We start from the raw sequence: 11796 nt of genomic DNA, 5'->3' as shown, positions 1-11796 counted from the left end.
GTTCTTGGATAGGAGTGCTTGGAAAGTCGCGATTCACGTGCCAGAACCATGAATAATGGTCTTTGTTGGGTTTCAACTCTAGTCTACTCTAATTTGCTTGGGATTAAAAGGCTTTGTTGATATTGATGTTGATGTTGATGAAGGGAGATTTTGTTCCATGCTTGTTTAATCAAGTCGGCCGCACGTCACACATCTGCATGCATACGTGTGTTCATGTTCTAGCCCAGATGCTATTTATTTTGCCTGCTGTTTTCACATATGAGAAATAGGGGAAGCCCAGAATCGATGGATGGGAAGGCAGTAGTTATATCAAAGATTAGCGGTGGTTAGAATATTCAAGAATCTTGCATGCGGAGAGGCAATGATATATAGGCTGCTTGTGTGGTTCAACGGATTGGGCCCGAGTTTGAAGTTTTTCCATAATGTTTTTGGAAGGGACGACCGGTTTTCCATTTGATTCGCATTGGATATTTTTGTGATTTTTTTTTGAATCTATTAAATTTTGAGATTGCGCATCTATAGCTAGAGTTTCATTTCGATTCGTTGTGATTTCAGTGAGTATTTTTAGATTTAAGTTTCGAAGCTTGTTCTCCTTTTTTTTTTCCTTTCTGTTCTTGGACGGGAGGCTATCAGGCAAGCGACGGGGGACGCAAGGCATGCGTGCTCGGTGGCACTGTGGCAGGCGGCGCGAGGCGCGCACGGCGCTCAGGCGGAGTGCGGTGGCCAGCGCCGGCAGCAGCGGCGCGCGTCGAAGCCTGCAACACCGGCGGCGAGGGGCAGCAACATCAGTTTTTATTTTTTATTTTTTGAGCAAAAGCAGCAGCAGCGCTCGGTGGTGTGCAGTGGGACCAGGCAAGCGCTCCTATGTATTTTGTGAAAAATGGCTAAGCAACTCACCTATAAAGCCCACTAAAGCCATGTGACAGTATATTAAACATTTTATTGGAAAAGTGTTGAACTGCCATTTCGAAAATGTTTGAACCAATTGTTTAAAAATATTAAACTAATATTTTGAAATATTGAACCCCACCTTCTTCTCCGGCGCCAGCGGCCGGTGGCGACGGACCAGCGAGGCGGCGATGCAGGCGCGGCAGTGGAGATGGCAGCGGCAGTGGCAGCGTAGATGCGCGGTGGCGGCGGAGCAGGCACGTGGCGCTCGGAGTAGGCGGTGGCGGCGCTCGGAGCTGGCGGCGGCGGCGCGCAACTGGCGGCGGAGGTGCTCGGTGCAGGCGGCGGTGGCGCGCAGCAGGGACGAGACAGTTGGGAGAGAAAAGCTAGGGTTAGAATAGATCCAAAGACTATGATTGTTTTGCACGAGAAGATTGAAAAAAAATTTTCTAAAAGATTTATAGGTTTCGCGGACCAGGCGGCGCAAGGCCAAGCGCATAGGTCCCAGGAGAGAGCTCGCCAACAGGGGCGGCTCGCTGTCAGCCCACCACGTGGGGGCAGCTGCAGCACGTGGCTCAAGGCCAAGCTTCGCAGCTGCAGTCCACGGGCTGGCTCGAGTAGGCCACGCACAGCCAGCAGCAGCACACAGTAGCAGGGGGAGAGCAGCGATTTTTTTTAATTTTATTCCTTTTTAATCTAAAATTTTAATAATAATTTGTGTGGATCTAAATTGTAGGGGGAGTAGCAGGGGGAGAGCCACATGTTTTGCCAGCACGACTCAGCCTTGCCAGGTCAGCTGAGCTATCAGCGTGATAGGTTGGTCGAGCCAAAGCATGTCGTCGCGCCACGAGTTTTGGCGTGACCAAAAGGTAATTCTTGTAAATTTAGATCCATATAGGTTATTATTAAAATTTTAAATTAAAAAGGATTAAAATTAAAAAAATTCCGAGAGCAGCTAAGGTAAATTCTATTCCCTGTGAAGCCCAAGTTATTTTGTTTATTTCTGCATAATTTATTTACTTGCCACTTGTTCATGCTAGTTCATTAGTGCTTGCCGTCTCTAATGTTTTATGGTAATTTGCATGCTTATTTGAATTGTGTTAATTAGCTTAAATTGATTATTCCTTCTGCGTTGTGTGGTAGGTCTTGTTAATTAGCTTTTGTTATGGCCAATCTTTGCTAGTTTTTTTGGTGAGGCTCTTGATCGGCTTTTTGAATAAGATTTGCTGCCACTTATTTTGAGTTGTGTTAATCTTAATCATTATGGAACCATTTCATGCCCAGTGAAGAAAGCACCTTTGTGAGCCTGATTGGAAAAACTTTTTCAGCGCTTTGATAATTCGGTGCTTCCGCTGTGTTTTGCGTGTTTGACTCGAGGGATTGCTTTTCACTTGCTTCATTTTTTCATCTAAATTTTCTTAACCGTTCCTAGGTGAGCTCTTCACGAGTTCGCTTGTGTCATCTTGGCAGTTAAAAGAGAGACATGTCGGATTGTATATGGGACATAGGCCTTATTATCATTGAGGAGATTTTTTTAAGGGCTCTCATTCACTCCCCTCCCTCTCTGATCGTCCGTCCCGATCCTTCAATTGGCATCAGTGCTTGGTTAAGAATTGCACCACCTTAATTGGTTTTGTAATCCACGAGGCGACATCGGAGAAGATGTTTTTGCTGGCGGATTTGATTTTCACGACTTGAGCTTGTTTTTCACTAACTCTAACCGGTGCTTTGAGCTATGACAGCAAGCATTTTTACTAGTATGTCTTTGTCATCAGGTGGGAGGAGATTTGAGCCCAAGATGGAACGAGACGTGGAGATGGTGATGGATCTTCTAGATGACTATGAGGAAGGCAAGATGACGATGCGCTAGTTCTACCGCACGCTAAAAGAGAAGAGTCAGGGTAGCCTTGCCAAATACATTTTGGCTCTATGCAACCGATCTAATGATAGTGACAAAAAAAACTTGAGAAACATAAGAGTCTGGGAGAGGCATGCTTCTTCTTCTGAGAATACCCCTTGTACTTAGCCTTTCTTTGAGTAGTAGTTAGAAGAAGATTTTGTGCTTTAACTGACATGAAGAATTCCACATCTAGTTGAAAAATGCGTGTATTTCTTTGTCTATAAGCTTTTGAGCCTGAAAAGTCTGGTGAGCCCCATATATAAGACCAGTCATTTCCACCTGAGAGTGGAATAATGTCGATGAGGGATGTGCAAAATTCTGTGTAGCTGTGAAATCTGCTTGTGCTGCTGGTGCTCATCTTTCTCTTTAGGTTTCTTTCATGGTTCAAAATCCCGATCTAAATCAAGCTTGTAGAAAAATCATCTATTCATATCATGTTTATTGCTATTTTACAACACGGTCCCAAATACAATACATATGCAAATATGAGATTATTTAGGCATCATGTGACAAGTTAGTACACTAATCAATAAAAGATACATCACTAAATAATATCAAAATGCTGACATAATCAAGTGGGCCTCTCCTTGGGTAAGTTGCAAGATTTCCAGCTTGATCCATTTTCTGGTGGCGAGGTAGAGTGGTGCCGGATAAATCTAACACCTTTACCACTAAATCTCATTATAAATTCTTGACTGGGGGGTTGGGGTTGCACTTCCCAAGCTGACAATATCTGGATGACCAAACTACAGATGAAAATCAAAGTTTTTCTTTGGCAATTGATTCATAATAAATTGCACTTCATTAAAGAGAAAATGGCTAGAAGGGAGACATTCGGTGCTATTTTTGTTGCACCAGGCACCCGAGAAACAGTGAATCACATAATTTAATTCTTCTTTAGCGAGATTTTTATTGTGCTGTCTCCGGGATATGCTTAGCTTGGACAGCTATCTCACTTTCTGTTCAACCCTGCAAGGAGTCTCGTTGACTGTGAGATCAAAAATACCCCAACATCTTAGTTTGTTCTTGTTTGCAGGTCTGGCCTGGGCAATCTGGACGGTGCATGCAATAAAGAAGAATTTTCCCACTAAATACTAATTCTCTGCAAGTAATTCACACTAGTCTTGTTCATATTTGTGCAGAAATGGTTCCCCCTGAAGAAGAAGGTTGATGAAGACATGGTGTCCTAGATCCTGGGAAGGGTGAAGATGTAGCTGGGCAACAACTCACTTTTTTTCAACATGAGGGCGCTCCCATTTCCATTACTCATAATGGAAATACAGAGAATTTGGGAAGCCACGAAAGAAAGACGGGGGAGGGGGAGCAGAGTTCAGGAAACTGTGCACGCTGAAACAACCAGCGGCTACTAGAAGGAGCCTAGGATTCCTAGGAACCAGTTCAGAAGAACAATCCTCATGGAGCAAGATAACCAACATAAGAGACACCTAACCACCCAAACGAGCAAAAGAAAAACTTTGCGGTCAAATCTCCCCAAGTAGGATTCAAACCTACGACTAGTCAGTTAACAGCCGACCGCTCCACCATTGAGCTACTGAGGAACAAGGGGAGATTCGACCTCCTATAGTTCAACTCCCACTCCCGGAATTTCTTCGTAGTAGCTCCGTTCCATGCCTCATTTCATAGGGAAGCCCAAAGTGGCTCTATTTCATTCCAGTTCACTTCCTAGCACTTCCTATCATTTAAGATCCATCCCTTTCGTCTTATTGACATAAGAGATGTCATTTATAGTCTATCTCTTTCTATATAAGGAAAGTTAAGAAATTCTCATCGAAACATCGAGAAATTGTGCATATAGAAAACTCTAAAGAAAGAAAAAAAGGAGACCCTTGCCATGATTTTCAAATCTTTTCTATTTAGTAGTTTAAGTTTCTCGATGAGAATATTAATTTGGTTGTTGTTGTCGGACTCTATTATGGATTTCTGACCACATTCTCCATGGGTGCCTCTTAGATCTTCTTTCTCAAATCTTAGACAGTTTCATTATGGGGCACCAACAAACGTGCAGGAACACTTCAAACAGCTTGTTCGTATTTTGCGTCGACATCAGAGGCTGGATCATCTTTAGGTGGAAGAAGAGCCAACACCTGTGGTGGAGGAGGGGGGGGGGGGGGGGGGTGCGTCAACAGGCTGCAAGCGATATTCATCACCACCCTGACCCCCTCCAGAATCTTGTCTTGGAATTCAGGAGTTTAGAGACCTGTCCAAAAAGACATAAAAGAACAAGCATGCATTATAATAACAATAGGACTTCTCAGAGGCTTTTTGTCAAAACAGACCTTGTTTCTGCACTTCTAGGTAGCCTAACAAACGGCAGCGAGACCAAACGTATAAGTGCTGAACTGAGGTGTTGAGCTGTTGAACATTGTTTGGAAAGTTACTAGCCCCAAAACTACTCCTAATAACGCCCCAGACAATTTTTGCCATAGGACATTGGAAGATAAGTGCTCCACAGTTTCATCTTTCGAGCTTCAGGTCCCCGACCCATTTTATCTTAATCATATTATCCTTTGTTAGAATGACGTTTTGCACAATAGCCATATAAAGATCTTGATTTGATAAGGTAGTTTTGCCCTCTAGATATTCTTATAACTAATACCCATATCATTTTTGGTAAGGTGTTCATAAACTGACTTGGTGGAAAAAAGCCCATTCTTATTCCATTTCCACAGGGATATGTCTGTGGAAGGAGCAAAAGGATAAGCATAAACCTTAGCAATCATATCCATCCATTGTTCAAATAGGGGATCAGGCAACCACCTCCTAAATGTGATTTGACATTGGACAGATAAAAACTCCCCCACAAAAATATTCTACTCATTGCACAGATCAAATAGATGAGGGAATTGGAGACACAGTGGTTGGTCATCCAGCCAAGAATCTGTCCATAGCAGAGTTTACTGGCCATTTTTAACCACCACTCTCCTCCCCCTGAGATAGATATGTCTGATTTTTAGCATATCAGTCCAAATAGGTGAATCCCCCATTTTAGGAGAAACAGTACTGACTAAAGCGCCCCTCAAGTATTTTTCTTGGACCAAATTTTGCCAGAGCCCTTCCTCGTGCTCCAGCTTCCACCACCATTTACACAAAAAGCTTATATTCAATTTTTTAATATTTTTAATGCCTAGGCCATCTTTCTTCTTACTTTTGCATAACACTTCCCACCAAACTAGGTGATATTGCTTTTTTTGACCACCACCTTGCCAAAGAAGTTTTCTCCTTTGACTGTCTAACTGATTTATCACAGTTTTAGGGAGCAGATACATAGACATATGATAAATAAAGGTACTTGTCAAAGAAGCATTAAGCAGAACAGTTATTCCAACGATTCATAAGGAGTTGCTTTTCTAAGTAGCTAACTTCTTTCATTTCTGTCAATCAAAGGTCTTTAGTGTTTAACTAGAAGTTTACATGGGCTAACAGGAACTCCAAGATATTTGATAGGGAATTCTCCAACTTGCAATTAAGTAGAGAGGCTAAAGCCAGGACTAACTCATTATCCCCATTCAGCACCACCACTTCACTCTTAGAAAAGTTGATTTTCAAATCTGATATGAGCTCAAAGAAATAAAGCAATAATTTCATGTTTCTGGCCACTTCCATATCATTCTGTAGGCACACAATTGTTTCATCTGCATACTGTAAAACGCCACTCCATTTGTAATAAGGTTTTCAGCCAACCCAATGATCAGCCCATATCTCTGAGCTTGCCTGACCATCCTAGCTAAACAATCACCAACAAAATTGAAGAGGATAGGGGAAAACGGGTCACCTTGTCTAACCCCTTTGTGACTAACAAAATAAGGTCCTATTTTGTCATTAAGCTTCACACTGATAGTCCCTCCCGTGACCACTTGTTTAATCCAACCGCACCACTTGGCACAGAACCCATTGAGGTCTAGACAAGAAAAGAGAAACTCCCAATTAACTTTGTCATAAGCTTTCTCGAAGTCCAACTTGAGCACAACCCCACTCTTTCCTCTTCTCTTAGTCTCATGCAAAACTTCATGGAGAGCCAAGACACCATTCATAATATTTCTTTTCTTCATAAAGTCTGTTTGAGTCTTCAAAATCAGTTTGTCAATTATAGGGTCTAGTTTGACCATCAAGGTCTTAGTGATCCACTTGTACAGACAATTTAACAGGCAAATGGGCCTATACTATTGGATTTGTGTAGCATCAACAGATTTGGGGAGGAGAGTAATGATTCCACTATTCAGACTAACGACATCCAAATTACCAAAGTGGATGTCATTGAACAACTCTAGTATATCCTCCTTAATAATCTCCCAGCAGGCCTTGTAAAACTCAAAAGGAATATTGTCAGGACCAACTGCCTTATTTTCTTCCATCTGACCTAAGGATGCCTTAATTTCAACTTCTAAAAATGGTTTGCTCAAGTTATCATTTTCATCAGAACTGACTTTTTCATCCTCTCCCCCACAGATCATCATTTACTGAGACCACATTTCCTATGCTCGGGCCAAACAACTCTTTATAACATTCAGTTGCATGTTTCAACAGATTCTCATTGCCTTCAATCACTCTCCCCCCTATCTGTCAAAGACATGATAGTAATTTTCCTTTTTCTACCATTTGCAACTCTATGAAAATAGTCAGTGTTTCGGTTGTTGGTACTTTGTAACGGCATGGATAAAATCCGCAAGCGCATGGATACCATTGTAGCTTTCACCCAAGAGTATTCCAGGGTACTGTATCCATTGGGGAACGTGAGTAAGCTATCTACGGGTTCAGGCTCATCCAAGGACACACACACTGGTGTGGGAAGGATAGGACAAAGAGGACTTTCTAAGATTTAGAATATATGTTTAGAGGAAGAGATACTTCGTTATTATATTTCGAGCTAAAGGTATCGACCGGCTTAAACAAGCCGGTAGCTCCAATAATCAGGCTCTATCAAGTATCCGAACATGGAGGATTACTAGGGCTCGAACAGGGCTGTCACCACCTGCCGGCTATCTCTACAAACCGTGGGACTTCCAGACAACTGAGTGGTATAGTTTAGCCTAGACACCACGTCTACGCTATTCCCTACTAACTCTAGAGGCAATCAGGGTTATCCTTTTCTATCCGGAGCCCAACTCTAGAGTCAAATGCTACTCTAAGCATACACTCAACTAATATAAGGCAGAAGAAATAACTTGCAACTAAACCCTAAGTCTAAATAAGAAAGTCTCGAACACTTACAACTGAATAAGCATCCGTCGAGGTATAAGCGGAGAAGAGCGCCGACAGACCCGGCACTTCTCCCGACTCCCCCTCACTCTCTTGTAGAGGTACAAATAGGAGAAGAGCGACGTTACCGGCGCCCCTCCTGAGTACCTCTACCCCGAAACTCCCTAAGGTGACTCTACACCTCAAGTGAGGACTCAAGAGAAGAGTAAAATGTGTTGTGTGAAGTGTGTCCTCATTTGCACCCCTCCCCTTGTATTTATAGGAGGGAACCACCTGCCTCTTGCTCGGGAATGAAGCCAAACCGCCATGGAGCACCAACCACGAGACACCACGTGTCACTGAGTCGGTGGGGCCCGTGGGCCGCAACCACATGGTCGACCGACTGTGGGCTGGGCCCATTTGGCCCGGTCTTCGGTCAGATGGCTGCTAGGTGGGCTCCCATGTCATATATATGTTAAGGGCCTGTCTTAAGTTGGTTTGGTAGCTCTGGTGGGCCCATAGATTCTCGTGAATGCGTCTGATTCATCGAGAAGTTGCTGCCTCAGATCAACGACATGTCACCTTGCTTTTGGGGTGCATTCTCCTCTCATTCCCAAGCGTAAGCAACCTGCACATAAATATACACCAACACTTTGTGGAATTCTTTAGCAATAACTCCTACCATTAGTGTTGACGCTTGTTTTTCATATGCTCATGCTGGAGCTGGTAGCTTTCTCTGATGGTCGGGTTTGTATCTTGACGCTTGAAGCCTGTTTTACTTGCATTTTTGTCCGAATTCCAATATAGCAATATTTCTAAGAGGAAACGTGGAATTGGCTCTTTCTGGATAACATGGGCAGGTATGATACTTTATTCTCATAATTTTAGGCTCCAGGTGATGCTTGAAATGAGTCATTAGCGAGCGTCAACATCGGCCACCCTTGAGGAGCCAAGTTTCATGGGATCTTTCGAACCAATACAGTTCTTCTTCCTCCAAAATTTTGATGCGTTCACTATGTGGAAACAATTTCCTCAAAACCTGCTCTATAGTTCACACACCTACTTCCTTTAAGCTTTCAAGGGATCAAATTTCCTCTTGAATTTGCCTTTTATTTTTCCTAACTCCCCCTAAAAATTGAACCCCCAACCTTTGAAATATTGTTTGAACAGCTTTAATCTTGATTGGATCCAGTCAAATGCTGAAACAACATGACAAGGTTCTGACCAAATTTTCTTAAAACTGGGAAGAAACACATGGTGTTTGATCGAGGACAACTCAAATCTGAAAGGAAAGATTTTCCAACAGTTGCTTATTGTTATCAGACAAAATTAAAGGGTTGTGGTCATAAACTTCTCTAGGCAACTTGTAAATAAAGGCTCTGGGGAGGATATCCTCCCAACATTTGCTGACCAAAATTCGATCAAGCTTTTCCAAAGTGGGAGTTTTCTGATTATTTGACCAAGTAAAGAACCGCCAGACATGTAACTCAATCAGCCCAACAGAATTTATGATGCTATTGAATAAGTTTGTGAACTGTCCCACCTTTATTTTTCAGAAGCAAATCTAATAATGTTAAAATCCCCACCCACCAGAAAAGGTGAATCCATTTTGCTACAAAATAGAGCCAACTCACTACTACAAAAACTGATTAACCGAGGTGCTTTGAAAAGGGCTCAGAGGCAGGCAGAAAAAAATAACCGCCTCAGTTAATGGTCCGCATTAACCGAGGCAGTCATTCTTCATTAACCGAGGCGATTAAAAAAACCGCCTCGCAAAATAGATTAACGGAGGCAGATTTCTTATTAATCGAGGTGGTTAAAAAACTGCCTCGGTTAATAATTTATGGAGGTGGTCATGTATAAAGAGTCCACCTCCAAAAATCAGGCCCAGCCCGTAGCCCACTCAGCCCATCTGGATCCACCCAGATCCGGATAAGGGGTCATGTATAAGGGGTCCCCATGACGGCAGATCCGACCAGGAGCCCCCCTCCCCCTCCCCCCTGGCGATGGATCCGCCCAGGCACGGTAGTACCCTGCGGCGGCAAGTGCGGGTGGGACCCGGTGGAGGCGGATCCAGCCATGTGGGGTCCCTATGGCGGCAGATCCGGCCAGGAGCCCCCTCCCCCTCTCCCCTAGTGATGGATCCACCCAGGCGCGGTGGTACCCCGCGGCGGCAAGTGCGGGGGGACCCGGCGGCGGCGGTCTTGTGGCAGAACCGCCAAAATTAATCCAGTTAAAGTGCCATAACTATCATCTGCATGCACTTCAACGGAGTAATCTGACAGTCTGTCGGGTTAAATCCCGATAAAACCACTGAATTTCGGATCGAAACAACATACCTCACTCGAAGGTGAGCCTAGAGATTACAATAACCAAAATTTTATAACACTAACTTTAATAGGAAATGTTATTGCAAACTGAGTTTTTGAGAGTTCAAACAAGGTACCTCAGAAATTTGAAGTAAAATAAGTTCTTCAGAGTTTTAAAACAGCGGAAAGAAAACGATAACTAGTTTCGATGTATGACATCATGATGAAGCCCGTACATGATGTCAATCTCACCAAGTATTCCAAGATTACCTGAAAACAAGGTTAAAAGCAAGACTGAGTATACTAATACTCAGCAAGGCTGACCCGACTAAGAGTATAACATAGTCCTTTAACTAGATATGCAAGGTTTATGAAGGCTCTGGAGTTTATTTTGCTGAAAAGCAATAAAAAGTAGATCCTTAATTTCAAGTTTTAGCTTTCAGATTCTAGTTTCATTAGATATTCTAGATTTGCACCTATCTATACAAGCATGATATAGAAATTATTTGCATCCAACAAGATTGAATATCACCTTTGTTTCACTTCTTACTATATGTGGCAAAGAGATTAAGCAGTCTCAATATCCGTGAGAGGCGGAACAGTTCGAACCGAATTTCAATCCTTGCAAGGTAAACCTAATGAAGCGCCCCGACCCCAAAGATCGAGGCTAAACCATGTATTAATAACCGAAGCAAGTCTCCGGTACAATACATGTTACATCAAGTGGAGTCCAAAGTCATACAGAGCTTTATTCAACTCGTATACGAGGAGTAAAGTGACAACACAAAGCTACCGCAAATAACCACAGGATAACGAGTAGCATAATGACATGCAAGACTAGCTCTTCGTCCATCACGGCTCCACTCGATCAGCTTGGGTGCGGACATGATCTACTCGTAATCTTCAAGCACAAAGTCAGGATCCTCTGAAAAAAATAATCAACAAGGGTTGAGTATGAAAGTACTCAGCAAGTCCCACCTCACCCTTACGGGAGGGAGTTACAGATTAATACGCAAAGGTCCATTAATCAACTAGAATAAATAACAAATGTAGTATTAAAGGTAACCCAAACAGTCATCCATCCCAGGGGCTAGGTGGCTCAACTAGTTGAGATGTTCACACCGTAACCTGTCCAAACCGAGGACACGGACCATTCGAATGGATTGTACACTCTGCAGAGGTTGTACGATTTACCCACACGCCCTTCACCGTCCAGAGACGGCTCCGTCATAGCCGACACCCAGCCGTGGCTCAAACCCCGACTAGTCTCCCACAAACCCCCGGGGTCTTGACCAATCCAGGTATCACCCTAAAATATATCCACCCTGGACGACTACTAGGTTAGCCAGTGGGATTAGACTAAGGTTTGCCCATACAAACTCATGTGGTCGTACTGAAAGTAGATTAGGTGAGATGGCACCACAACACACGGTCCTTAAGGTCCATCAGGGCAGTCAACAACCATAACCAACCAAACCCGAGGTGTCACCACGACAATCTCGG

This window comes from Panicum virgatum, chromosome 9K (assembly GCF_016808335.1).
Source record: "Panicum virgatum strain AP13 chromosome 9K, P.virgatum_v5, whole genome shotgun sequence".
NCBI lineage: Eukaryota > Viridiplantae > Streptophyta > Magnoliopsida > Poales > Poaceae > Panicum > Panicum virgatum.
Note: the sequence above shows the minus strand (reverse complement) of the source record.